Source organism: Coregonus lavaretus, assembly GCF_964263955.1.
Source record: "Coregonus lavaretus genome assembly, contig: SUPER_35_unloc_2, whole genome shotgun sequence".
Lineage (NCBI taxonomy): Eukaryota > Metazoa > Chordata > Actinopteri > Salmoniformes > Salmonidae > Coregonus > Coregonus lavaretus.
In genome coordinates this window covers 2380335-2405987 of record NW_028167180.1, presented here as the reverse complement: position 1 = coordinate 2405987, position 25653 = coordinate 2380335, and the positions used below count along the sequence as shown (strand labels likewise).

The following is a 25653-nucleotide window of genomic DNA, read 5'->3' as shown; positions in this document are numbered from 1 at the left end:
TTAACTTTTTTTTTTACATTGTAGAATAATAGTGAAGACATCAAAACTATAAAATAACACATATGGAATCATGTAGTAACCCAAAAAGTTTTTATATTTGAGATTCTTCAAATAGCCACCCTTTGCCTTGATGACAGCTTTGCACACTCTTGGCATTCTCTCAACCAGCTTCATGAGGTAGTAACCTGGAATTGATTTCAATTAGCAGGTGTGCTTTCTTAAAGTTTAATTTGTGGAATTTCTTTCCTTCTTAATGCATTTGAGCCAATCAGTTGTGTTGTGACAAGGTAGAGGGGGTATACAGAAGATAGCCCTATTTGGTAAAAGACCAAGTCCATATTAAAGGCAAGAACAGCTCAAATAAGCAAAGATAATGACAGATTAATTTGTATTTTAAGAATAATGACTAAAGGATTTCACCCCAAATACAGTATAAATGTGTGAGGTGTTAGAGTTATAATGTCGTGTGAACCCACTAACAGAGGGGGGGAGTTAGAAACTGTTGAAAGCATTCCAGGGTGAAGGGGACTACGAAACGGTTTATAGGTGGGCGGAGCAAAGTGCCTTTGTGTGTCAAGGGATATAAAAGCTGTATGTATGTTTTTTGACGCCAGAGCTCTCCATGATTAAAAATACAGATTATTCTTGCTGGTTGCGGACCTTTGTTTAATTCATGATTAAACCAGAGAATTTACACCCTCTGGGAATTAATCAGAGCATTAAGTTTGATTAATTAGGGATAGAAATTCTCGTGACAGATAAACAACCATCATTACTTTAAGACATGAAGGTCAGTCAATATGGATAATTTCAAGAACTTTGAATGAAGTCGCATAAACCGTCAAGCGCTATGATGAAACTGTCTCTCATGAGGACCGCCACAGGAATGGAAGACCCAGAGTTACCTCTGCTGCAGAGGATAAGTTAATTAGAGTTACCAGCCTCAGAAATTGCAGCCCAAATATATGCTTCACAGAGTTCAAGTAACAGACACATCTTAACATCAACTGTTCAGAGGGTATTGTGTGAATCAGGCCTTCATGGTCGAATTGCTGTAAAGAAACCACTACTAAAGGACACCAATAAGAAGAAGAGACCTGCTTGGGCCAAGACACACGAGCAATGGACATTAGACCGGTGGAAATTTGTCCTTTGGTCTGGAGTCCAAATTGGAGATTTTTGGTTCAAACCGCCGTGTCTTTGTGAGACGTGGTGTGGGTGAACGGATGATCTCCGCATGTGTAGTTCCCACCGTAAAGCATGGAGTAGGAGGTGTTATGGTGTGGGGGTGCTTTTCTGGTGACACGGACTGTGATTTATTTAGAATTCAAGGCACACTTAACCAGCATGGATACCACAGCATTCTGCAGCGATACGCCATCCCATCTGGTTTAGGCTTAGTGGGACTATCATTTGTTTTTCAACAGGACAATGACCCAACACACCTCCAGGCTGTGTAAGGGCTATTTTACCAAGAAGGAGAGTGATGGAATGCTGCATCAGATGACCTGGCTTCCACAATCCCCGGGATCAACCAAATTGAGATGGTTTGGGACGAGTCGCACGGCAGAGTGAAGGAAAAGCAGCCAACAAGTGCTCAGCATATGTGGGAACTCCTCAAGACTGTTGGAAAAGCATTCAATGTGAAGCGAGTTGAGAGAATGCCAAGAGTGTGCAAAGCTGTCATCAAGGCAAAGGGTGGCTATTTGAAGAATCTCTAATTGTTTAACACTTTTTTGGTTACTACATGATTCTATGTGTGTTATTTCATAGTTTTGATGTTGTCACTATTATTCTACAATGTACAAAATAGTAAAAATAAAGAAAAACCCTTGAATGAGTAGGTGTGTCCAAACTTTTGACTGGTACTGTATATACAGTGGGGAGAACAAGTATTTGATACACTGCCGATTTTGCAGGTTTTCCTACTTACAAAGCATGTAAAAAAAATCCAGAAAATCACATTGTATGATTTTTAAGTAATTGATTTGCATTTTATTGCATGACATAAGTATTTGATACATCAGAAAAGCAGAACTTAATATTTGGTACAGAAACCTTTGTTTGCAATTACAGAGATCATACGTTTCCTGTAGGTCTTGACCAGGTTTGCACACACTGCAGCAGGGATTTTGGCCCACTCCTCCATACAGACCTTCTCCAGATCCTTCAGGTTTCGGGGCTGTCGCTGGACAATACGGACTCTCAGCTCCCTCCAAAGATTTTCTATTGGGTTCAGGTCTGGAGACTGGCTAGGCCACTCCAGGACCTTGAGATGCTTCTTACGGAGCCACTCCTTAGTTGCCCTGGCTGTGTGTTTCGGGTCGTTGTCATGCTGGAAGACCTAGCCACGACCCATCTTCAATGCTCTTACTGAGGGAAGGAGGTTGTTGGCCAAGATCTTGCGATACATGGCCCCATCCATCCTCCCCTCAATACGGTGCAGTCGTCCTGTCCCCTTTGCTGAAAAGCATCCCCAAAGAATGATGTTTCCACCTCCATGCTTCACGGTTGGGATGGTGTTCTTGGGGTTGTACTCATCCTTCTTCTTCCTCTAAACACGGCGAGTGGTGTTTAGACCAAAAAGCTATATTTTTGTCTCATCAGACCACATTACCTTTTAATTACTTAAAAATCATATAATGTGATTTTCTGGATTTCTGTTTTAGATTCCGTCTCTCACAGTTGTAGTGTACCTATGATAAAAATTACAGACCTCTACATGCTTTGTAAGTAGGAAAACCTGCAAAATCGGCAGTGTATCAAATACATGTTCTCCCCACTGTAGTTACAGCAGGCCAAGGTAGGAGATTCAGACACACGCATGAAACAACATCACTCACACTTACTTCCGGTATTGGAGTTGTTGGTTCTGTGGGTCGGGCGGATGGGGCACCAGCATCCTCCTCCTGAATCCTCCTCACGATGGCTGCAGAAGCTGGGGTCCTTGGGATATGTTGCCTCCTCTGGATTTGAGATCTTACCAATGCCTTGCCCAGCTCCTCCAGAATGAGCTGTCTCCTCTGGAGCTTCCCTCTGTTCCAATCTGGGTTCATTACCATCCAGATGACAAATGCGTTGTATGCCGAGATGTCCAAGATGTTGAAGAATGTCACAAGTGGCCAGCGTAGGGTTCTTCTTTTGTAGCTGTAGCCAGTCACCAGCTTGTCTAATTTGTCCATCCCTCCTTTTGAGGCATTGTAATCCATTATGATTTCTGGTTTTTGATGTTCCTGGCCACAGATTCTCCCATCCCTATGCAGCGTACTCATGAGTACCACATTTATGCCTTTCTTTGGCACGTAGGACACTAGAAACGTGTCAGCCATGAACACAAACTTAGAGGAATTGGTAGGCCTGTTCCGTGTATTCAACAGCTGAGGTGGGAGCTCTGGCTTGTTTTTTCCGTACTGTTCCTACCATCGTCAGCTTCCTCTTGAGGAGCTCCTGTCACAGCTTGTGAGAAGTAAAAAAGTTATCACTTGTGATGTTGTGGCCACAGAGTCCCTGTGTCACGTCCAGGACAACCCGCATCCCTTGGTTCTTCTCAGGGGCTCCTCCATCTGGCTTCCCTGTATACACTTGCAATTTCCACGCATATGATGAAGCAGCATCACAGGCAACCCAGATCTTGATTCCATATTTTGCGGGTTTAGACGGAATGTACTGCCTGATGGGGCAGCGGCCCCTAAATGGCATAAGCTGCTCATCAACAGTAAATTATTTCGAAGGCCCTCTGTGCAGAGATTTTTTTTGCCATACTGATTGATATTGGTAAGGAGCCACACATGCAAAGCTATTTATTTATTAATACAGAATTTTTTACAATGTATCGAAATATTGTATTGTAATAACATTGTGCAGCTTCCCGCAAGTTATTGTGTAGTTTCACATACTACAAAGGGTAAAGATTGCGAGAAAAGTGGGAGACAGGCAGACAGGCAGGGAGACAGGCATACAGGCAGGCAGACAGGGAGACAGGCAGGGAGGCAGACAGGTTATTGGCGCTATGTTAAAACAGCAGGCTCAGAGAGGAGGAAGACAGAGTGAAGGCCCACAGCAAACCTTTTTCTTTAATTTTTGCTTGTTTTCACCTACACACACACTTTTCCACACTTTTATTACCCTCGGGTCCAGTGGACCAAAACACCACATATGTAATATAAATGTGTAGGGGGGTGCACTGTGTGCACTCAATGAAAATGTGTTATTTTACATGTTCTTGAAAACATTATTCATTGTATCATTTTTATTTTAGTAAACATTGAAAATGGGTCCCACAGACCCGAACACCACACAACAACTAGATGTCACTCCATACCATAGTGATTCCATTTGTCCTTTAACAACTAGATGTCAGTCCATACCATAGTGATTCCATTAGTCCTTAACAACTATATGACCTTACTTCTCACTTCTTTTTGTATTTTCAGACTAATTAAGCTATAATATATTGTAATGTATGAATGTGAACTCTGTATGAATGTTAAATTTCAACATACTGTATTACAGTAACTGGTCTGTAGCTGGTCTCTCTCCTCAGTCAGGTTGTTGTAACTGGCCAGTAACTGGTCTGTAGCTGGTCTCTCTCCTCAGTCAGGTTGTTGTAACTGGCCAGTAGCTGGTCTGTAGCTGGTCTCTCTCCTCAGTCAGGTTGTTGTAACTGGCCAGTAACTGGTCTGTAGCTGGTCTCTCTCCTCAGTCAGGTTGTTGTAACTGGCCAGTAACTGGTGTGGGTGGGTGGGTGTGTGTGCTTATGTGAACCACATGGGGATGTGTGAAACTTACTCCTCAGCCTGAAGTGTCTTCACTTGTGCCAGCGAATAGCTAGCTCAACTGTTAAAAATGTTAAGGAGGGCTCAGCTTACATGGCCTCAAACATCATCTCCAAAAATGTACTGTGTTTTCTGTCTAACAGGTCTATGTTAAGTCTACCCAGGTTCTTTAGATATTTTTACCTCTGCCCTGTGTCTGTTCCTCCGCCTTACTGTAAGTGACACTGTTTTAACTTATGAGAAACTGTCAAATCAACACGTCACTGGCCACCACATGACTTCCCCCACTTTATAATTATTATTATATATATATTTTTTATCCCCTTTACTCCTCAATTTCGTCATATCCAATTGGTTTTACAGTCGCTGCAACTCCTGTACGGACTCTGGAGAGGCGAAGGTCGAGAGCGGTGCGTCCTCCGAAACCCTAACCCCGCCAAGACACACTGCTTCTTGACACTATGCACGCTTAACCCAGAAGCCAGCCGCACAAATGTGTCAGAGGAAACACAGTACACCTGGCGACCGTGTCAGCGTGCATGCGCCCGGCCCGCCACAGGAGTTGCTACAGCGCAATGAGACAAGGACATCCCACCCAGCTAAACCCTCCCCTAACCCGGACGACGCTGGGCCAATTGTGCATTGTCTCATGGGTCTCCCGGTTGCGGCCGGCTGCGACACAGCCCGCAATCGAACCAGGATCTGTAGTAACTCAGCTTGCACTGCGATGCAGTGCTTTAGACCGCTGAGCCACTCGGAAGGCTGACCCCACTTTAGTTTCTAACAGAAACTTTTTTGATTTGGACCATGCACATGTTTTAAACATATGATTCAAGTTATAATTGAAGATATACCCTCTAAATTCACATATAGATCATATAGTACTACTGAGGCTTTGACACGCCAGCCTTCAAACGGAGGTCACGTTATGGCTTGTTCTCTGTGGCCAGCCACCGATTTCATCACATACATCACCAATGGCCTTTTACCATATATGGGCCTTTTATCTATCTATGCTGTCTGTGTGTGACATCAGTGTGAAGAATTATGCAGAAGTGTGTGTGGGAAATCTATGTCTGGATCTTTCTCAGAAGTTTAAAAAGGGACGTGTGTGTGTGTGTGTGTGCTCTCAGTACTGTTCTGCCTTCTGTGTGTGTCCAACTGCAGGTCACACTGTTTTATGAAAAAAAGCAAGAAAATATTTAAACTAAGCATAAGCCCATGGCAATGTTGCTAATAAACATCATTAATAAAATCATTTTCCAGAGTACAGTATGTTTACATCCTCTCCTCTACATCTAAAAAGAACAATTATTTACCTTATTTTTTCTCTCTTCCTCATTCTCTTAATGTTCTTCTTCCTCCTCTATGTCTCTCTGACACTAAGGCTCTATCTCAATTAGTCTTTCCTAGATTCCTCTCCTCCTATCTCCTCATCTCTTATCTCTTCTCCTCCTATCTCCTATCATCTTATCTCCTCTCTTTATTCAGGTTGATGTAACTGATCTTTAGCTGGTCTCTCTCTATAGTCAGGTTGTTGCAACTGATCTTTAGCTGGTCTCTCTCTTTAGTCAGGTTGTTGTAACTGGTCTGTAACTGTTCTCTCTCTGCAGTCAGGTTGTTGTAGATGGTCTGTAACTGGTCTCTCTCTTTAGTCAGGTTGTTGTAACTGGTCTGTAACTGGTCTCGCTCTTTAGTCAGGTTGTAATAGCTTGTCATTAGCTGGTCTCTCTCTTTAGTCAGGGTGTTGTAACTGGTCTGTAGCTGGTCTCTCTCTTTAGTCAGGTTGTTGTAACTGGTCTGTAACTGGTCTCGCTCTTTAGTCAGGTTGTTATAGCTTGTCATTAGCTGGTCTCTCTCTTTAGTCAGGGTGTTGTAACTGGTCTGTAGCTGGTCTCGCTCTTTAGTCAGGTTGTTGTAACTGGTCTGTAACTGGTCTCTCTCTTTAGTCAGGGTATTGGAACTGGTCTGTAGCTGGTCTCGCTCTTTAGTCAGGTTGTTGTAACTGGTCTGTAGCTGCTCTCTCTCTTTAGTCAGGGTGTTGTAACTGGTCTGTAGCTGGTCTCGCTCTTTAGTCAGGTTGTTGTTACTGGTCTGTAACTGGTCTCTCTCTTTAGTCGGGGTGTTGTAACTGGTCTGTAGTTGGTCTCGCTCTTTAGTCAGGTTGTTGTAACTGGTCTGTAAATGGTCTCTCTCTTCAGTCAGGTTGTTTTAGCTGGTCTGTAGCTGGTCTCTCTCTGCAGTTGTGTTGGTCTTATAAACAGAAAACCTCTTGGACAAGTCGCTCCTTTTATCTTCAGAATCTTTGATGGCTTTGTCAACTACAAAGTATAAATACATAGTTACTAAGTAAAACACCAGGTAAATAGGCCTAGTAACCAGCACTTCTTACAACTATGTGATAATCAATGAACATATGAAACAAACTCACAGTAGACGGACAGGCCTGTGATCCCAGCCAGTAGGAGAACACATAGCAGCCCCAGACACACTACAACAAGAAGGAAGGGTGTCTTCCCTGGCTCTTTGGACACATAACATTATATTTTATGTGAGAGTACGTGTGTGTGTGTGCGTGCATGTCAGGCGGATGGAGATGTGTGAAACTTACTCCTCAGCCTGAAGTGTCCCCACTTGCACCAGCCAATAGCTAGCATTTCGCATGGCGCCGACTGATAAGATGCTTCAGGAAGGCAGTCACGTGTGCTAGCAATGCAGAGGTCCTGAGTTCACACCAGGGAGTAAGTGGCACTCGCTAAGCATGCAGCGTGATGTCCTTTACACATTCATGTTTGTGTGTGTTACCTGAGTGCTGGTCTCCTGGTCCATTATTAGGAGCAGTGTCTGCTGTCTCTTCTCTCTTGGTGCTGGTCTCACCGTCTCTCAGGGTGTCTGCACTGACGTAGATATCATTAATCCTCACCTCTGTCAAACCTCTTGGTCATATCTGGCTCAGCATAGATGGCATCAGACATCTCCAACACTGTTTCCTCTTAGTCCTATCTGGCTCAGCATAGATGGCCTCAGACATCTTCAACAATGTTTGACGCTTTCTTTCTATGTAGGTCTCCTATATATTCATTCTAGGTTCTAGTGATATCACTGCCTCTATCTCTCTGTGTCTGTCTGTCTCTATGTCTCCCTTCGTCTCTCTCTGTGTCATCTGTGTGTCTCTGTCTGAGTGACTTACTGCTGTAGGTGTTAACCATAGGGAAGTTTCAAAAGAAGAACACTGACCAAGAAATTTCATGGATAGTTGTGGCTGCGGCATCTTCTCTTTTTTATATTTCTATCTGATTCCTGAGTAGTGTGTGTGTGCATACGGGTGTCTCTCTTCAGTAAGGTTTCTGTAACTTGTCTGTAGCTGGTCTCACTCTTCAGTCAGGGTGGTGTAGCTGGTCTGTAGCTGGTCTCTCTCTTTAGTCAGACTGGTGTAGCTGGTCTGTATCTGGTCTCTCTCTTCAGTCAGGTTGGTGTAGCTGGTCTCTCTCTCCTTCTTGACAAGTTGTAATTTTTATCCTCAGAATCTTTGATATCTCTCTTATCTGCAAAGTATAAATACATAGTTACTAGCTAAAACATCAGGTAAATAGTAACCATCTATTACATCTAGGGGATAATCAATGAACATATGGCACAAACATTAAACTTACAGTGGACAGACAAGCCTATGATCCCAGCAGTGGAGGCTCCTCAGAGGAGGAAGGGGAGGTTATCCTCTTTAGATAAAACTATACTAAATATATTCATATATTGACTTCAATACAAAATCTAGGACACTCATGGTTCTCACCCCCTTCCATAGACTTACACAGTAAATATTACAAATTCCAGAGGACATACTCCAACCTATCAGAGCTCTTGCAGCATGAAGTGTCATTTTGTCCACCCAATCAAAGGATCAGAGAATGAATCTAGTACTTAAAGCATAAGCTACAGCTGGCTAGCACTGCAGTGAATAAAATATGGTGAGTAGTTGACTTAAAGAGAGAGAAAGAAAATATTTGAACAGTTTTGAACAAATTCATTTCTTTTAAAAGGAAGGAGAAGCGAGAGAGAGAGAAGGAGCTAGCTATATTTTGTTGTATTTTTTTCCACTTTCACTTAGCTAGCGAATGCAGCCTTCTAGTTTAGCCTACTCAAACACCTGACTAAAATAGAGAGGTATGACATGTTAGCTAGCTGGCTATGGCTATCCAACACTGGAACTCTTCCAAGTCAAGGTAAGGTTTATAAATGTATTGCCACCGGGGCCCGCTGGTGTAACTGCTAAACTGCTTGCTGACTGTACACTGTACTGCATGATTGTGGTGGGTTTACTAACGCGTTAGTTCTAGTAGCTATGTTGACTACCTATGACATTATCTAAAATGGTGACAGTGATGTATGCTGTGTGTAGCAGTTAGCGGTTATGATATGGTTTGAGTACTACACATTGACTATAGTACTCCCGCTGGGAAAACACTGGACCACTGCTATTCTCTCTTCGGCAAATCAGATCACGACTTCATTTTGCTCCTCCATTCCTATAGGCAGAAACTAAAACAGGAAGTACCCGTGCAAAGGTCTATTCAACGCTGGTCTGACCAATCAGAATATGTTCTGGGTAGCCTTGGAGAATAACATCGATGTACACATGGACTCAGTGACTGAGTTCATCAGGAAGTGTATAGGGGATGTTGTTCCCATTGTGACTACTAAAACCTACCCAAACCAGAAACCGTGGATATATGGCAGCATTCGCGCTAAAATGAAAGCACGAACCACCGGATTTAACCATGGGAAGGTGACTGGGAATATGGTATAATACAAAGAGTGTAGTTATTCCCTCCGTAAGGCAATCAAACAGGCAAAACGTCAGTACAGAGACAAAGTGGAGTCGCAATTCAACAGCTCAGACACAAGACGTTTGTAGCAGGGTCTACAGACAATCACGGATTACAAAGGGAAAAACAGCCACGTTGCGCACACCGACGTCTTGCTCCCGGACAAGCTAAACACTTTCTTCACCAGCTTTGAGGATAACACAGTCCCATCGACACGGCCCACTCCCAAGGACTGTGGGCTCTCGTTTTCCGCGGCCGACGTGAATAAGACATTTAAGCATATTAACCCTTGCAAGGCTGCCGCCCCAGACAGCCTACCTAGCCGCTTCCTCAGAGCATGCGCAGACCAGCTGGCTGGAGTATTTACGGACATATTCAATCTCTCACTATCCCAGTCTGCTATCCACACTTGTTTCAAGATGGCCACCATTGTTCCTGTACCCAAGAAAGCAAAGGTAACTGAACTAAATGACTATCGCCCCGTAGCACTTACTTCTGTCATCATGACGTGCATTGAGAGGCTAGTTAAGGATCAATCACCTTTACCTTACCTGACACCCTAGACCCACTTCAATTTGCTTACCGCCACAATAGATCCACAGATGATGCAATCGCCATTGCACTGCACACTGCCCTATCCCATCTGGACAAGAGGAATACCTACGTAAGAATGCTGTTCATTGACTATAGCTCAGCCTTCAACACCATAGTATCCTCCAAGCTCATCATCAAGCTTGGGGCCCTGGGTCTGAACCCTGCCCTGTGCAACTTGGTCCTGGACTTCCTGACGGGCCGACCCCAGATGGTGAAGGTAGGAAACAACACCTCCACTTCACTGATCCTCAACACAGGGGCCACACAAGGATGAGTGCTCAGCCCCCATGTTCACCCATGACTGCGTGGCCAAGCTTTACTTATTTAATATGTACAGTGGGGAGAACAAGTATTTGATACACTGCCGATTTTGCAGGTTTTCCTACTTACAAAGCATGTAGAGGTCTGTAATTTTTATCATAGGTACACTTCAACTGTGAGAGACGGAATCTATAAAAAAAATCCAGAAAATCACATTGTATGATTTTTAAATAATTAATTTGCATTTTATTGCATGAAATAAGTATTTGATCACCTACCGACCAGTAAGAATTCCGGCTCTCACAGACCTGTTAGTTTTTCTTTAAGAAGCCCTCCTGTTCTCCACTCATTACCTGTATTAACTGCACCTGTTTGAACTCGTTACCTGTATAAAAGACACCTGTCCACACACTCAATCAAACAGAATCCAACCTCTCCACAATGGCCAAGACCAGAGAGCTGTGTAAGGACATCAGGGATAAAATTGTAGACCTGCACAAGGCTGGGATGGGCTACAGGACAATAGGCAAGCAGCTTGGTGAGAAGGCAACAACTGTTGGCGCAATTTTTAGAAAAGAAAAGTTCAAGATGACGGTCAATCACCCTCGGTCTGGGGCTCCATGCAAGATCTCACCTCGTGGGGCATCAATGATCATGAGGAAGGTGAGGGATCAGCCCAGAACTACACGGCAGGACCTGCTCAATGACCTGAAGAGAGCTGGGACCACAGTCTCAAAGAAAACCATTAGTAACACACTACGCCGTCATGGATTAAAATCCTGCAGCGCACGCAAGGTCCCCCTGCTCAAGCCAGCGCATGTCCAGGCCTGTCTGAAGTTTGCCAATGACCATCTGGATGATCCAGAGGAGGAATGGGAGAAGGTCATGTGGTCTGATGAGAAAAAATAGAGCTTTTTGGTCTAAACTCCACTCGCCGTGTTTGGAGGAAGAAGAAGGATGAGTACAACCCCAAGAACACCATCCCAACCGTGAAGCATGGAGGTGGAAACATCATTCTTTGGGGATGCTTTTCTGCAAAGGGGACAGGATGACTGCACCGTATTGAGGGGAGGATGGATGGGGCCATGTATTGCGAGATCTTGGCCAACAACCTCCTTCCCTCAGTAAGAGCATTGAAGATGGGTCGTGGCTGGGTCTTCCAGCATGACAACGACCCGAAACACACAGCCAGGGCAACTAAGGAGTGGCTCCGTAAGAAGCATCTCAAGGTCCTGGAGTGGCCTAGCCAGTCCCAGACCTGAACCCAATAGAAAATCTTTGGAGGGAGCTGAAAGTCTGTATTGCCCAGCGACAGCCCCAAAACCTGAAGAATCTGGAGAAGGTCTGTATGGAGGAGTGGGCCAAAATCCCTGCTGCAGTGTGTGCAAACCTGGTCAAGACCTACAGGAAACGTATGATCTCTGTAATTGCAAACAAAGGTTTCTGTACCAAATATTAAGTTCTGCTTTTCTGATGTATCAAATACTTATGTCATGCAATGTCATGCAAATTAATTACTTAAAAATCAAACAATGTGATTTTCTGGATATTTGTTTTAGATTACGTCTCTCACAGTTGAAGTGTACCTATGATAAAATTGACAGACCTCAACATGCTTTGTAAATAAGAAAACCTGCAAAATCGGCAGTGTATCAAATACTTGTTCTCCCCACTGTATATACTGTATTCTATTCTAGTCAAAGCCACTCCGACATTGCTTGTCCTAATATTTATATATTTCTTAATTCCATTATTTTACTTTTAGATTTGTGTGTATTGTTGTGAATTGTTAGATATTACTGCACTGTTGGAGCTAGGAACACAAGCATTTTGGCTACACCCGCAATAACGTCTGCTAAATATGTGTATGTGACCAATACAATTTGATTTGATTTGATTTACTGGGAAAGGTATTTTTTCGCCTGGTCACAGACAGCTGATGTGTTGTTGCACTGAAGTCCACAAGTGAAAGTAAGAGGAGGAGGGCGCGTGAAGATGATGCGAGAAGGAATCATACATCATGCTGTTTGCATGTGGCTGCTATGAAAGTAAACCGTGTTTGTGTGTGATCAGGGGTGTATTCATTCTGCCGATTCTGTTGAAAAACGTTTTTGAAATGGAAGAAAATGGAACGAAACGGGGATAAACATACCTGATTGTGTCTAATAGAAACTCTTGTTTGCAACTGTTGGACTAATGATTACACCCTAGACCAGCTAGATACAGGCAAGAGTGTGCAAGGTGGGAAAAGTGTCACCGTCTGTAACTTTGATTACTCCATTTTGTGTCTTGACCTGTGTGCACCTACGGTGTAAACTTTCATTCATAGGCTAGGTTGTAGCAACCTCATGATACTGTAGGTATAGGGAAAATGTGTGTATCATGTAGTAGCCTAAAACTATCGATGATACATAGAGCTGGGTGAATGGAATATGAACACACAGCAGCCCCAGAAACACTGCAGCAACTCTGGAGGATCTCTTCCCTGTGCTATCAGGCTCTGTGGACAGACAAAATATATTGGTAAAAAAATTTAAAGAGAACAAAACAAAAGAGAATGAGAAATGGTATTTGTGTGTGTTACCTGTGGGCTGATTTCCTGGTTGGCTCGTTGGCGTGGTAACAAAGTCTGCTGCCTCTTGGTGCTGGTCTCACCGTCTCTCAGGGTGTCTGTACTGACGTAGATATCCACAATCCTCTCCTCCATCTTATCTCTGTCAAATTTGACCTTTTGGTAATATCTGGCTTGGTATAGACAACCTCAACAATGTTTTTTGACTATAGCTACAGTGCCTTACATGCTGACCAAACCGCTTGCGTTACGTGTGTGAGCGTTGCAAAATACATTTACAAGTACATGTTATTCAATAATTTCATCCAAACTGCTTGAGGCCGTCGATGAGAGTCTGTGTAGCCAGGCTTGGATCTATTTTTGACTCTTGACGCGGTGCAAGTCCCGCCTCTCCCATCTCCTCATTGGTTTTTAGGAGCATATACCCATTTGGGTGATTGAAAGATGAACTGAGGTCCACACTCCAGTCCAGTTGGTGGTGGTAATGCACCTTTAAGGTTGGTTGCCAATCGCCATATAAAGTCCACAGAAGAAGAAGAAGAAGAAAAAGACTGAAGGAGGAGAGATCACTAGAAACTAACTACATTTCCCCTTTTTATCAGTGGATTAATTGTCGGAGTAGAGAACACACAATTTTGTGTGAGTCAAAATTCTACCAAGATCCAGGAAAAAAAGGACCTTCTGCATTTCAGGTAAAATAACAACCCAATGTTTATATCCAAGGACAAATTAGCTAGCAACAGCAAGCTAGCTAGCTTAATGTCCATTAATATTTCATGTGTGAGCGACCTGTCCCCAAATTAATATAATTGGTTCAGAGTTCATTTTGATATTTCAACCTGTGTGTCCTGATCGCGTTTGGTGTGGATGGACAAAATCAACATGCGTGCGATGGCGCACGCGGACACACGCGTGCCTGGTGTAGTCAGCATGTTAAAGTATGCAAGACAATTTCAATGGTTCAAGAGGGTATCTCTGCCCTGTGTCAGTGTCTGAAACGAACTGCTTTTGACCCTGTTGTAGGTGGGGGTTATCCCCAGCACACAGGAAGTATAAAATATCAAAAGAGGAAGATGGTAACAACATTTAAATGGATTTGTGGAACAGAAAAATGTCCTGGCTGGTTATAGTTGGGACACTTTCTTCTCTACATTTACATTTAAATCATTTAGCAGACACTCTTATCCAGAGCGACTTACAAATTGGTGCATTCACCTCATAGCCAGTGGGATAACCACTTTACAATATGTTTTTTTTTTTTTTTTTTTCTTTGGGGTGGGGTAAGGGGGGGTAGAAGGATTACTTTATCCTATCCCAGGTATTCCTTAAAGAAGTGTGGTTTCAAATGTCTCTGGAATGTGGTGAGTGACTCCGCTGTCCTGGCGTCGTGAGGGAGCTTGTTCCACCATTGGGGTGCCAGAGCAGCGAACAGTTTTGACTGGGCTGAGCCGGAACTGTGCTTCCGCAGAGGTAGGGGGGCCAGCAGGCCAGAGGTGGATGAACGCAATGCCCTCGTTTGGGTGTAGGGACTGATCAGAGCCTGAAGGTACGGAGGTGCCGTTCCCCTCACAGCTCCGTAGGCAAGCACCATGGTCTTGTAGCAGATGTGAGCTTCAACTGGAAGCCAGTGGAGTGTGCAGAGGAGCGGGGTGACGTGAGAGAACTTGGGAAGGTTGAACACCAGACGGGCTGCAGCATTCTGGATGAGTTGTAGGGGTTTAATGGCACAGGCAGGGAGCCCAGCCAACAGCGAGTTGCAGTAATCCAGACTGGAGATGAAGTGCCTGGATTAGGACCTGTGCCGCTTCCTGTGTAAGGCAGGGTCGTACTCTCCGAACGTTGTAGAGCATGAACCTACAGGATCGTGTCACCGCCTTGATGTTAGCGGAGAACGACAGGGTGTTGTCCAGGGTCACGCCAAGGCTCTTTGCACTCTGGGAGGAGGACACAACGGAGTTGTCAACCGTGATGGCGAGATCATGGAACGGGCAGTCCCTCCCCGGGAAGAAGAGCAGCTCCGTCTTGCCGAGGTTCAGCTTGAGGTGGTGATCCGTCATCCACACTGATATGTCTGCCAGACATGCAGAGATGCGATTCGCCACCTGGTTATCAGAAGGGGGAAAGTAGAAGATTAGTTGTGTGTCGTCTGTGTAGCAATGATAGGAGAGGCCATGTGAGGATATGACAGAGCCAAGTGACTTGGTGTATAGCGAGAATAGGAGAGGGCCTAGAACTGAGCCCTGGGGAACACCAATGGTGAGAGCACGTGGTGCGGAGACAGATTCTCGCCACGCCACTTGGTAGGAGCGACCGGTCAGGTAGGACACAATCCAAGAGTGAGCCGCGCCGGAGATGCCCAACTCGGAGAGGGTGGAGAGTGGGATCTGATGGTTCACAGTATCAAAGGCAGCAGACAGGTCTAGAAGGACAAGAGCAGAGGAGAGAGAGTTAGCTTTAGCAGTGCGGAGAGCCTCCGTGACACAGAGAAGAGCAGTCTCAGTTGAATGACCAGTCTTGAAACCTGACTGGTTTGGATCAAGAAGGTCATTCTGAGAGAGATAGCAAGAGAGTTGACTAAAGACGGCACGCTCAAGAGTTTTGGAGAGAAAAGAAAGAAGGGATACTGGTCTGTAGTTGTTGACATCGGAGGGATTGAGTGTAGGTTTTTTGAGAAGGGGTGCAACTCTCGCTCTCTTGAAGACGGAAGGGACATAGCCAGCGGTCAAGGATGAGTTGATGAGCGAGGTGAGGTAAGGGAGAAGGTCACCCGAGATGGTTTGGAGAAGAGAGGAGGGTATAGGGTCAAGCGAGCAGGTTGTTGGGCGGCCGGCTATCACAAGTCGCACGATTTCATCTGGAGAGAGAGGGGTGAAAGAAGTCAAAGCATAGGGTAGGGCAGTGTGGGCAGGACCAGCAGTGTCATTTGACTTAACAAACGAGGATCGGATGTTGTCAACCTTCTTTTCAAAATGGTTGACAAAGTCATCCACAGAGAGTGAGGAGGGGGGGAGGGGGAGGAGGATTCAGCAGGGAGGAGAAGGTGGCAAAGAGCTTCCTAGGTTTAGAGGCAGATGCTTGGAATTTAGAGTGGTAGAAAGTGGCTTTAGCAGCAGAAACAGAGGAAGAAAATGTAGAGAGGAGGGAGTGAAAAGATGCCAGGTCCGCAGGGAGTCTAGTTTTCCTCCATTTCCGCTCGGCTGTGAGCTCGCAATGAGTCGTCAAGCCACGGAGCAGGAGGGGAGGACCGAGCCGGCCGGGAGGATAGGGGACATAGAGAGTCAAAGGATGTAGAAAGGGAGGAGAGGAGGTTTGAGGAGGCAGAATCAGGAGATTGGAGGGAGAAGGATTGAGCAGAGGGAAGAGATGATAGGATGGAAGAGAAGAGATTAGCGGGAGAGAGAGAGCGAAGGTTGCGACGGCGCATTACCATCTGAGTAGGGGCAGAGTGAGTAGTGTTGGAGGAGAGCGAGAGAGAAAAGGATACAAAGTAGTGGTCGGAGACATGGAGGGGAGTTGCAGTGAGATTAGTAGAATAACAGCATCTAGTAAAGATGAGGTCAAGCGTATTGCCTGCCTTGTGAGTAGGGGGGAACAGTGAGAGGGTGAGGTCAAAAGAGGAGAGGAGTGGAAAGAAGGAGGCAGAGAGAAATGAGTCAAAGGTAGATCTAGGGTAGTTAAAGTCACCCAGAACTGTGAGGGGTGAGCCATCCTCAGGAAAGAAACTTATCAAGGCGTCAAGCTCATTGATGAACTCTCCAAGGGAACCTGGAGGGCGATAAATGACAAGGATGTTAAGCTTGAATGGGCTAGTGACTGTGACAGCATGGAATTCAAATGAGGAGATAGACAGATGGGTCAGGGGAAAAAGAGAGAATGTCCACTTGGGAGAGATGAGGATTCCTGTGCCACCACCCCGCTAACCAGATGCTCTCGGGGTATGCGAGAACACATGGTCAGACGAGGAGAGAGCAGTAGGAGTAGCAGTGTTTTCAGTGGTAATCCATGTTTCCGTCAGCGCCAAGAAGTCGAGGGACTGGAGGGTAGCATAGGCTGAGATAAACTCTGCCTTGTTGGCTGCAGAACGGCAGTTCCAGAGGCTGCCGGAGACCTGGAACTCCACGTGGGTCGTGCGTGCAGGGACCACCAGGTTAGAGAGGCAGCAGCCACGCGGTGTGAGGCGTTTGTATAGCCTGTGCGGAGAGGAGAGGACAGGGATAGACAGAGGCATAGTTGACAGGCTACAGAAAATGGCTACAATAATGCAAAGGAGATCGGAATGAAATGAACTAAACATCTGGGAAAGCGAGAGAGCGGGGCCTCCCTCACTTACGTTTCACTGAAACACCCAAATATAACTCTCCCAACTTCCACCTCAGAAACTATAATTGTTGTAAACTACAGCGGTTCAATGTTTTTTTTAGAAATAGACTAACTTAGTTTATTCAGCTAGCTAACTTGGTACAGTATTCTTCTGTGAAAACCGTCCAGGGCACCTAGTCCTATGACGCCACAGCCAACTAGCATGCCAGCCTCCAACAACACGGTTTAGCACCAATGCTCGGCCACAACAAACCACCAGTGTGTCAACACGCCAAACAGATCATACGTGTCCGTGTCTAACGTTGTGGGTTAGTCCCGACAGCTTGAGCGAGTCCGTCGTCAACTTATTCAGCCAGTTAGTTAGCTAGAATAGTTAGCATACTAGCTAGCCATTGCTCTCTGTCAACGAACCAACCCCTCCTCCCACGGCACGAACACACAGAGAGAGCCAAGCTAACGTTAACTAGTCACCCATGTCCCGAATTCCCTTGAACGACTCTGGCTACCAGTATGTAAAAACAAAACACAAATGTGGGTTATAACTTACCCCTAGCAGCTACTGTTAGCTAGCCAAGTGCAAAGCTAGCCACTGAATTGACTCAGCCAGTTCGCGTCTGTTCGCTAGGTCGTTCCAGCTAATGTTTAGTTAGCTATCCAGGTAGCAACAAGCTAGCTACATTTCGAGCACAGTAGCTACTTACTACCTAATGTTAACGCTTCAGACAATGAGGTTAGAAAAACAGCTGAATGGTAGGCATTATTGTATGTAATTATTGTAGGCAGCTAGCTGGCGTAATTACTGGTACTCTCAAATGTGGAACAACTATCCACAGTTGCTTATAGTTACCAGTAGCTACCCGCTAGCTAGTCCAGGTAGTGGGTTAGCTAGCCTCGTGCTTCACCGGGCTCAGCCGAATACAATACTTACCTACAATAATTACATACAATAACCCACGATAACTACCTACAATACCTAACTACAATCTAAATACATAGTTTAAGCTTTACTCTACACCATGTAAGCCATATAAGCCAAGCTTACCTCCCGCCAGAGAGAGACACAACCTCACCCGACGACGACGACCCTGATTTAATTTACCTTTCTTCTTCTATCACCTTTTTATCTGATTCCTGAGTAACTTCCTGGTCTACTGGGGGAAGTTCCACCCACATACACCAGGTACAAACACCCTCTTATATGGTCTCTTACTGCTCTATATCACTGATTAACATATTGGACGTATTAATGGGACTTTTTTTTCCTTCTGTTTATCTTAATGTTTTTCTGTATTGGATGGGACTTAATTTACCTTCTGTTTATCTCTACCGTAAATCAGGTAGAGTCTGGCATACCCCAGAGCAGCTGTCTAGGCCCCTTACTTAAAACATTTTTTTTTTACTAATGACCTACCACTAGCACTGAGTAAAGCCTGTGTGTCTATGTATGCTGATGACTGAACATTATACAAGGCAGCTACCACAGCAAGGGAAATCACTGCAACACTTAACAAAGAGCTGCAACCTGTTTAAGAATGGCTGGCATGTAGCTAATCCTAAATATATCAAAAAACTAAAGGCACTATATTTGGGACCAATCATTCGCTAAACCCTAAACCTCAACTAAATATTTTAATGAATAATGTGGAAATTGAGCAAGTTAAGGAGACTAAACTGCTTGGTGTAACCCTAAATTGTAAACTGACATGGTCAAAACATATTGATGCAATGGTAGCTAAGATGGAGAGAGGTCTGTCTGTGATAAAGCGCTGTTCTGTTTTCTTGACTTCACAATCAACCAAACAAATCATACAAGCCCTAGTTTTATGACAACTGCACTACTACCCAGTTATAGTGTCAAGTGCTGCAAAGAAGGACATGGGCAAATTACAGTTGGCCCAGAACAGAGCAGCAAGGCTAACATCAATAACATGCATGTTAATCTCTCCTGGTTCAAAGTAGAGGAGAGATTGACTTTATCACTACTACCTGTTATTGTGAGAGGTATTGACGTGCTGAAAGCACCAAACTGTCTGTTCAAACAGCTAACACACAGCTCAGACACGCATACATACCCCACAAGACATGGCACAAGGGATCTCTTTACAGTCCCCAAGTCCAAAACACACTCTGGGAAACGCACATTACTACATAGAGCCATGGCGACATGGAACTCTCTTCCACATCAAGTAACTCAAGCGAGCAGTAATATCAGATTTTTTTTTTTAAACACCTCACGGCACAACGCGGACAGTGAAGTGACACGCACACATTCTAACACAGGCACTCTACACACATACACACATTGTAATATTGTAGTATTGTACATTTTCTATTGTACATTTGTAGTATTAGAGTAATTATGTAATAATGTCTTGTATGATGTATTGTTTTATTTATGATGTAGACTGTTGTTACATTTTGTTGTGATGTAATTGTTTTTGATCCTTTTTGGAGCCCAGGAAGAGTAGCTGCTGCCTTGGCAGGAACTAATGGCGATCCTAATAAATACAAATACAAAACATACATCAATTTGCATATTTAAAGTGGAATCTGCAGTTGCTACATACATTTTTTTGACTTATACATTTATGATATGTACCGATTTGATTCTTGAACAATATAATCTATAAATGCCTCATGAGCTTCTTTAACTGTTGTAACCCATTAGAACCCAAAATATACATTTGACAATGTTTGTAAACAAAGTAAATGTAAACAAACACTATATAGCCTCAAAAGACGGTTACAACTATCATTTTGATAAAAGGGATGGTCATTCCTTGCATCCATAGCACTGTTTATGAGAGTGGTTACATTTCTTCAGCCCCATCCCTCAGCTTTTTACCAAAACAGGTGTGGAGAGTCCCTTTCTTTTAGTTTCAACTGCTGATTGTCCTTTTAAAGGTAAAATCAATAAAAAAAAACTGAGACTTCTTATCGGTTTTTTTGCAGTGTTTTTGTGTCATGTATTTGTGTAAGTCTTTGTCAGTGTGTGATAGTTTTCTTAGTTCTTACGTGAGCGATGGGTCTCAGTCTTCACTCTACTCATTGCTGTGTTCTGATTTTCTTCAAAAACCTTGTTTTCTTCAACAATCTCGTTTAATGCAATAACCTGCTTGTTGACTCAGTCATCCATCTTAACTAACTTTATGATTACTTTTCTAACTGACTCCTAATTGTAATATCTACTGTATGATTGTAACTTCACTGACAAGTAGTAGATGTAGTTGGTCTCTACCTGGTACCTCTGATCTCTGTTTGTGGTCCACTACAGTTGATATAATGTTGTAAGTATCCAATCACCTTCAATCAGGAAGTTAAACATGACGGGATATTCTAAACACAGTGATATAACATGATAGCTGCATGACAACAAGTAGTGACGAGTGCAGCCTTTCATCCTGTCACTTCATAAGGCCTGTTTGTGGCATCCCCAGCCTTCAAATGGAGTTCACATTATGGCTCTTACTCTCTCTATGCCAGCCACCGATGTAGGGCCATATATGTGGTCCTCTGTAGCTCAGCTGGTAGAGCACGGCGCTTGTAACGCCAGGGTAGTGGGTTCGATCCCTGGGACCACCCGTACACAAAAATGTATGCACGCATGACTGTAAGTCGCTTTGGATAAAAGCGTCTGCTAAATGGCATATTATTATATATGGGCCTTTTCTTTAATCTATGCTGTCTGTGTGTGACATCAGTGTGAAGAGTTATTCAGAGGTGTGTGTGGGAAATCTACGTCTGCATCTTAATCAGAAAAGGGGGACTTCCCACGTCTGCCTGTGTGTGTGTCTGCCTGCGTCCAGCGTGTGTCCTCTCAGTACTGTTTTGCCGTCCGTCTGTGTCCAACTGCAAGTCTCATTGTTTTAACGATCCAATCACATTAAATCAGGAAGCTGGTAAACCTGCTAGGACATTGTTCCTTTCTTACTTAATCTGAGCCTTAGATCATCTTCTTATTAGAGAAATGTATGCTAATAATTGATCATGAAAAAAGCACAAGCTTTGGCAAATCACATAACATGTTTCTACTTAAAACAATTATTTTACAGATTACAGAGAGATGTTCAGCCTACATGCATTAGCAATGCTATGAGAGAGCGAGAGAGAGAGAGAGAGAGATAGAGAGAGAGATATATGCACTGTAGGGTGCTTTATGTGTGGCTGTCCTCCCACCACCAGCCTCCTCTGTTGTCATGGTTTTGTTAAACCACTTTCTCACAAATCCAGTGACGATTGTCTAAACATGATTGGTCATTCCATGCCTTTACAGGAAGCCTTGTTTCTGTGTTCAGCTCAACACAGTCCTCCTCCCCATTTGCTGGGTTGTCACCACCATTATCAGGCTGCTGTTGGTACCAGTAACTACAGGGTAAACAAGACAGAGAAAATTAAATAATAAACATTGTATTTGTCATATTACATTTACATTTACGTCATTTAGCAGACGCTCTTATCCAGAGCGACTTACAAATAGGTGCATTCACCTTATAGCCAGTGGGATAACCACTTTACAATGTGTTTATTTGTCACATGTGCCAAATAAAACAGATGTAGACCTTACCATGAAATGCTTACTTACGAGTGCTTTTCCAACAATGCAGAGTTAAAAAGTAATAAAAAATAAATAAAAAATGTGCTAAATAAAAAAAGGAAAATAGTAACATAACAAAATAAAAATTGTCTATGTAGGACTACCAGTACCGAGTCAATGTGCAGGGGTACGAGGTATGTAGTTGAGGTAATTGAGGTAATACAGTGCCTTCATAAAATATTCACACCGCTTGACTTTTTAAAAATGTTGTTGTTTTACAAAGTGGGATTAAGATTGATTTAATTGTATTTTTTTTGACAACAATCTACACAAAATACTAAAATGTATTCTAACATTTAAAAAAAACACTAATATATATTGATTAGATAATTATTCAACCCCCTGAGTCAATAAATGTTAGAATCACCTTTGGTCTTTTGGGGTACATTTATTAAGAGCTTTCCACACCTGGATTGTGGAATATTTGCCTATTATTCTTTGAAAAATTCTTCAAGCTCTGTCAAATTCATTGTTGATCATTGCTAGACAACCATTTTCAGGTCTTGCCATACATTTTCAAGCAGATTTAAGTCAAAACTATAACTCGGCCACTCAGGAACATTCACTGTCTTCTTTGTAAGCAACTCCAGTGTAGATTTGGCCTTGTGTTTTAGGTTATTGTCTTGCTGAAAGGTGAATTCATCTCCCAATGTCTGGGTGGAAAGCAGATTTTCCTCTAGGAGTTTGCCTGTGCTCAGCTCCATTCTGTCCTTAAATCTTTACGAGATTTTACCTGTGCTTCAATCTAAGTAACGTAATAAAATAATCTTTTATTTTTTTATTTCACCTTTATTTAACCAGGTAAACCAGTTGAGAACAAGTTCTCATTTACAACTGCGACCTGGCCAAGATAAAGCAAAGCAGTGCGATAAAAACAACAACACAGAGTTACATATGGGGTAAAACAAAACAAAGTCAAAAATACAACAGAAATACATATATATACAGTGTGTGTAAATGTAGCAAGTTATGGAGGTAAGGCAATAAATAGGCTATAGTGCAAAATAATTACAATTAGTATTAACACTGGAATGATAGATGTGCAAGAGATGATGTGCAAATAGAGATACTGGGGTACAAAATCTCCATCACAATCCGTCAATTTAAGCTAAAGATATCTGTTTTTTTTGCATGGGAAGGTGGCCAAGCTACAGCGGTGTTTATCAGACCATGAGAATGTCTGTGCAAACCCCTCTATAGAAAGGGGAGACTCTCACGAACATGATGGTGTTCTCCGTTTTGCTCTACAACCCTCACAAGTGTCACGGGACTCGTCTGAAGTCTGTAACACTGATGTGCCAACTTCTGTCTGTAGCGTCCGAACCGTTTTAGCATTTTTTGCAGTATTACTTTAGTGCCTTATTGCAAACAGGATTCCTCCGTTTTCTCCTATCACAGCCATTCAACTCTGTAACTGTTTCAATGTCACCATTGGCCTCATGGTTTTCTTCCTCTCCGGCAACTGAGTTAGGAAGGACGCCTGTATCTTTGTAGTGACTGGGTGAATTGGTAGTCCATCCAAAGTGTAATTAATAACTTCACCATGCTCAAAGGGATATTCAATGTCTGCTTTTTTTGTTTTTACCCATCTACCAATAGGAGTCCTTCTTTGCGAGGCATTGGAAAACTTCCCTGGTATTTGTGGTTGAATCTGTGTTGGAAATTCACTGCTCGAATGAGGGACCTTACAGATAATTGTATGTGTGGGGTACTGAGATGATGTAGTCATTCAAAATCATGTTAAAGACTATTATTGCACACAGTGAGTATTATGTCACTTTTAAAGCACATTTTTACTCCTGAACATATTTAGGCTTGCCATAACAAAGGGGTTGAAACTAATTGACTCAAGACATTTCAGCTTTTCATTTTAAATGTATCCCTGCAAATTTTGAAACACATAATTCCACTTTGACATTATGGGGTATTGTGTGTAGGCCAGTGAGAAAAAACATCTACATTTAATCAATTTTAAATTCAGGCTGTAACACAACAAAATGTGGAAAAAGTCAAGGGGTGTGAATACTTTCTGAAAGCACTGTTTGTACATATAGGTATGGGTAAAAGTGACTAGGCAATCAGGATAGAAAATAAACAGAGTAGCAGCAGTGCGTGTTTGTGTGTGTGTGTGTGTGTGTGTGTGTGTGGCGTCAATATGCATGTGCATTGTGTGTGTGTGTATGTGTAGTATGGTGAGTATGTGGGTAGAGACTAATGAGGGTGCAGAGAGCCAGTGCAAGAGAGGCAGTTCAAATAATACATTTGAAATAAAAAAAGGGTCAAAGTAAATAGTCAGACACTGTGGTCGAAAACATAATTCTAAATTATAGACATGTTTTTTCAGCTTTAAAATGAGCATAGCCTTATCAAGCGTGGACCAACAACCAAACCTTTATTTGTATTTTTTTTAATGATATTTTCACATGCAAATATTACTTGGTTACTATGATATATTGTTAGTGCTCATGGAATGACATCTATGACTGGAAACAATATTTTTTATGAACATGATTTGAAGCAATATGTAATTTGCTAAAAAGTCTCTATCACACCTGGATGGACAAATCTCACCTTATGGTCAGTGGTGTGCCATCCACCCATTTCCAGGTCCCCTCAGTAACAGAGTCAGTCAGACCAATCCAGGCTCTCTTATTGAGGCCAAAGAGAAACTCCTGTTGTTGATAAAGATACTGATATTGTCAACTGCAATAGGCTAAATGCGTTAAATACTGGAAGATACATTACTGACCAAGGATGTTTGATCTCTCTCTCTCTCTCTCTCTCTCTCTCTCTCTCTCTCTCTCTCTCTCTCTCTCTCTCTCTCTCTCTCTCTCTCTCTCTCTCTCTCTCTCTCTCTCTCTCTCTCTCTCTCTTTCTCTCTCTCTCTCTCACCTGTTCCTTATCACTGTTTATGATGACCAGGGCTGCTCCTCTCTCCAGACAGTCCTGGCTACTCTCACTCCAGGTTTTAGTCTCAGTAGAGATGAAGTACCAACTGGATCCAAACTTCTGCCAGCCTTCAGGACAGGTTTGTTCTACAAGACAAAAACATAAATTATTATTCTGCACCTATTATTGAACAATACAAATACAAGTTGACTGCATTTTAGAAATGTGATGTTATGATAATTGATTAGGTGATCTCACTCAGATTAGAGAACTTTGCCATGAGATCATTGTTCTCCCTCTTTTGTTGGTCTCTCTCTTCAGTCAGGGTGTTGTAACTGGTCTGTAGCTGGTCTTTCTCTTTAACCAGGGTGTTGTAACTGGTCTGTAGCTGGCCTTTCTCTTTAGCCAGGGTGTTGTAACTGGTCTGTAGCTGGATTTTCTCTTCAACCAGGGTGTTGTAACTGGTCTGTAGCTGGCCTTTCTCTTTAGCCAGGGTGTTGTAACTGGTCTGTAGCTGGATTTTCTCTTCAACCAGGGTGTTGTAACTGGTCTGTAGCTGGATTTTCTCTTCAACCAGGGTGTTGTAACTGGTCTGTAGCTGGCCTTTCTCTTTAGCCAGGGTGTTGTAACTGGTCTGTAGCTGGATTTTCTCTTCAACCAGGGTGTTGTAACTGATCTGTAGCTGGCCTTTCTCTTTAGCCAGGGTGTTGTAACTGGTCTGTAGCTGGCCTTTCTCTTTAGCCAGGGTATTAAAACTGGTCGGTAGCTGGTCTTTCTCTGCAGTCACATTGGTTTTATCTCCCATGCCTCTGTTATCTAGAA

General features: G+C 43.3%; 1 protein-coding gene and 1 pseudogene across 3 annotated transcripts in view; both read right to left on the bottom strand.

The window, feature by feature from the left end:
- The window catches only part of LOC311110189, a 28487-nt pseudogene extending 2851 nt beyond the window's left edge, over positions 1-25636 (bottom strand). Inside the window, exons 1-4 of the transcript in view lie at positions 25109-25636; positions 6245-6953; positions 4511-4727; positions 2985-3310 (exon numbers count right to left, since the gene is read on the bottom strand). The product of the transcript in view is annotated as an uncharacterized misc_RNA (transcript). The remainder of the gene's footprint in view (positions 1-2984; positions 3311-4510; positions 4728-6244; positions 6954-25108) is intronic.
- The window catches only part of LOC311110162 (uncharacterized protein), a gene marked incomplete at its 5' end in the record, with an annotated part of 61255 nt that overhangs the window by 24033 nt on the left and 11569 nt on the right, over positions 1-25653 (bottom strand). The window contains one exon of one of the 2 annotated variants that reach the window (XR_014610684.1): positions 25581-25647. The exons of the other annotated variant lie outside the window; for it this stretch is intronic. Of the gene's footprint in view, positions 1-25580; positions 25648-25653 lie in introns of those variants that run through there. 2 annotated transcript variants of the gene reach the window in all.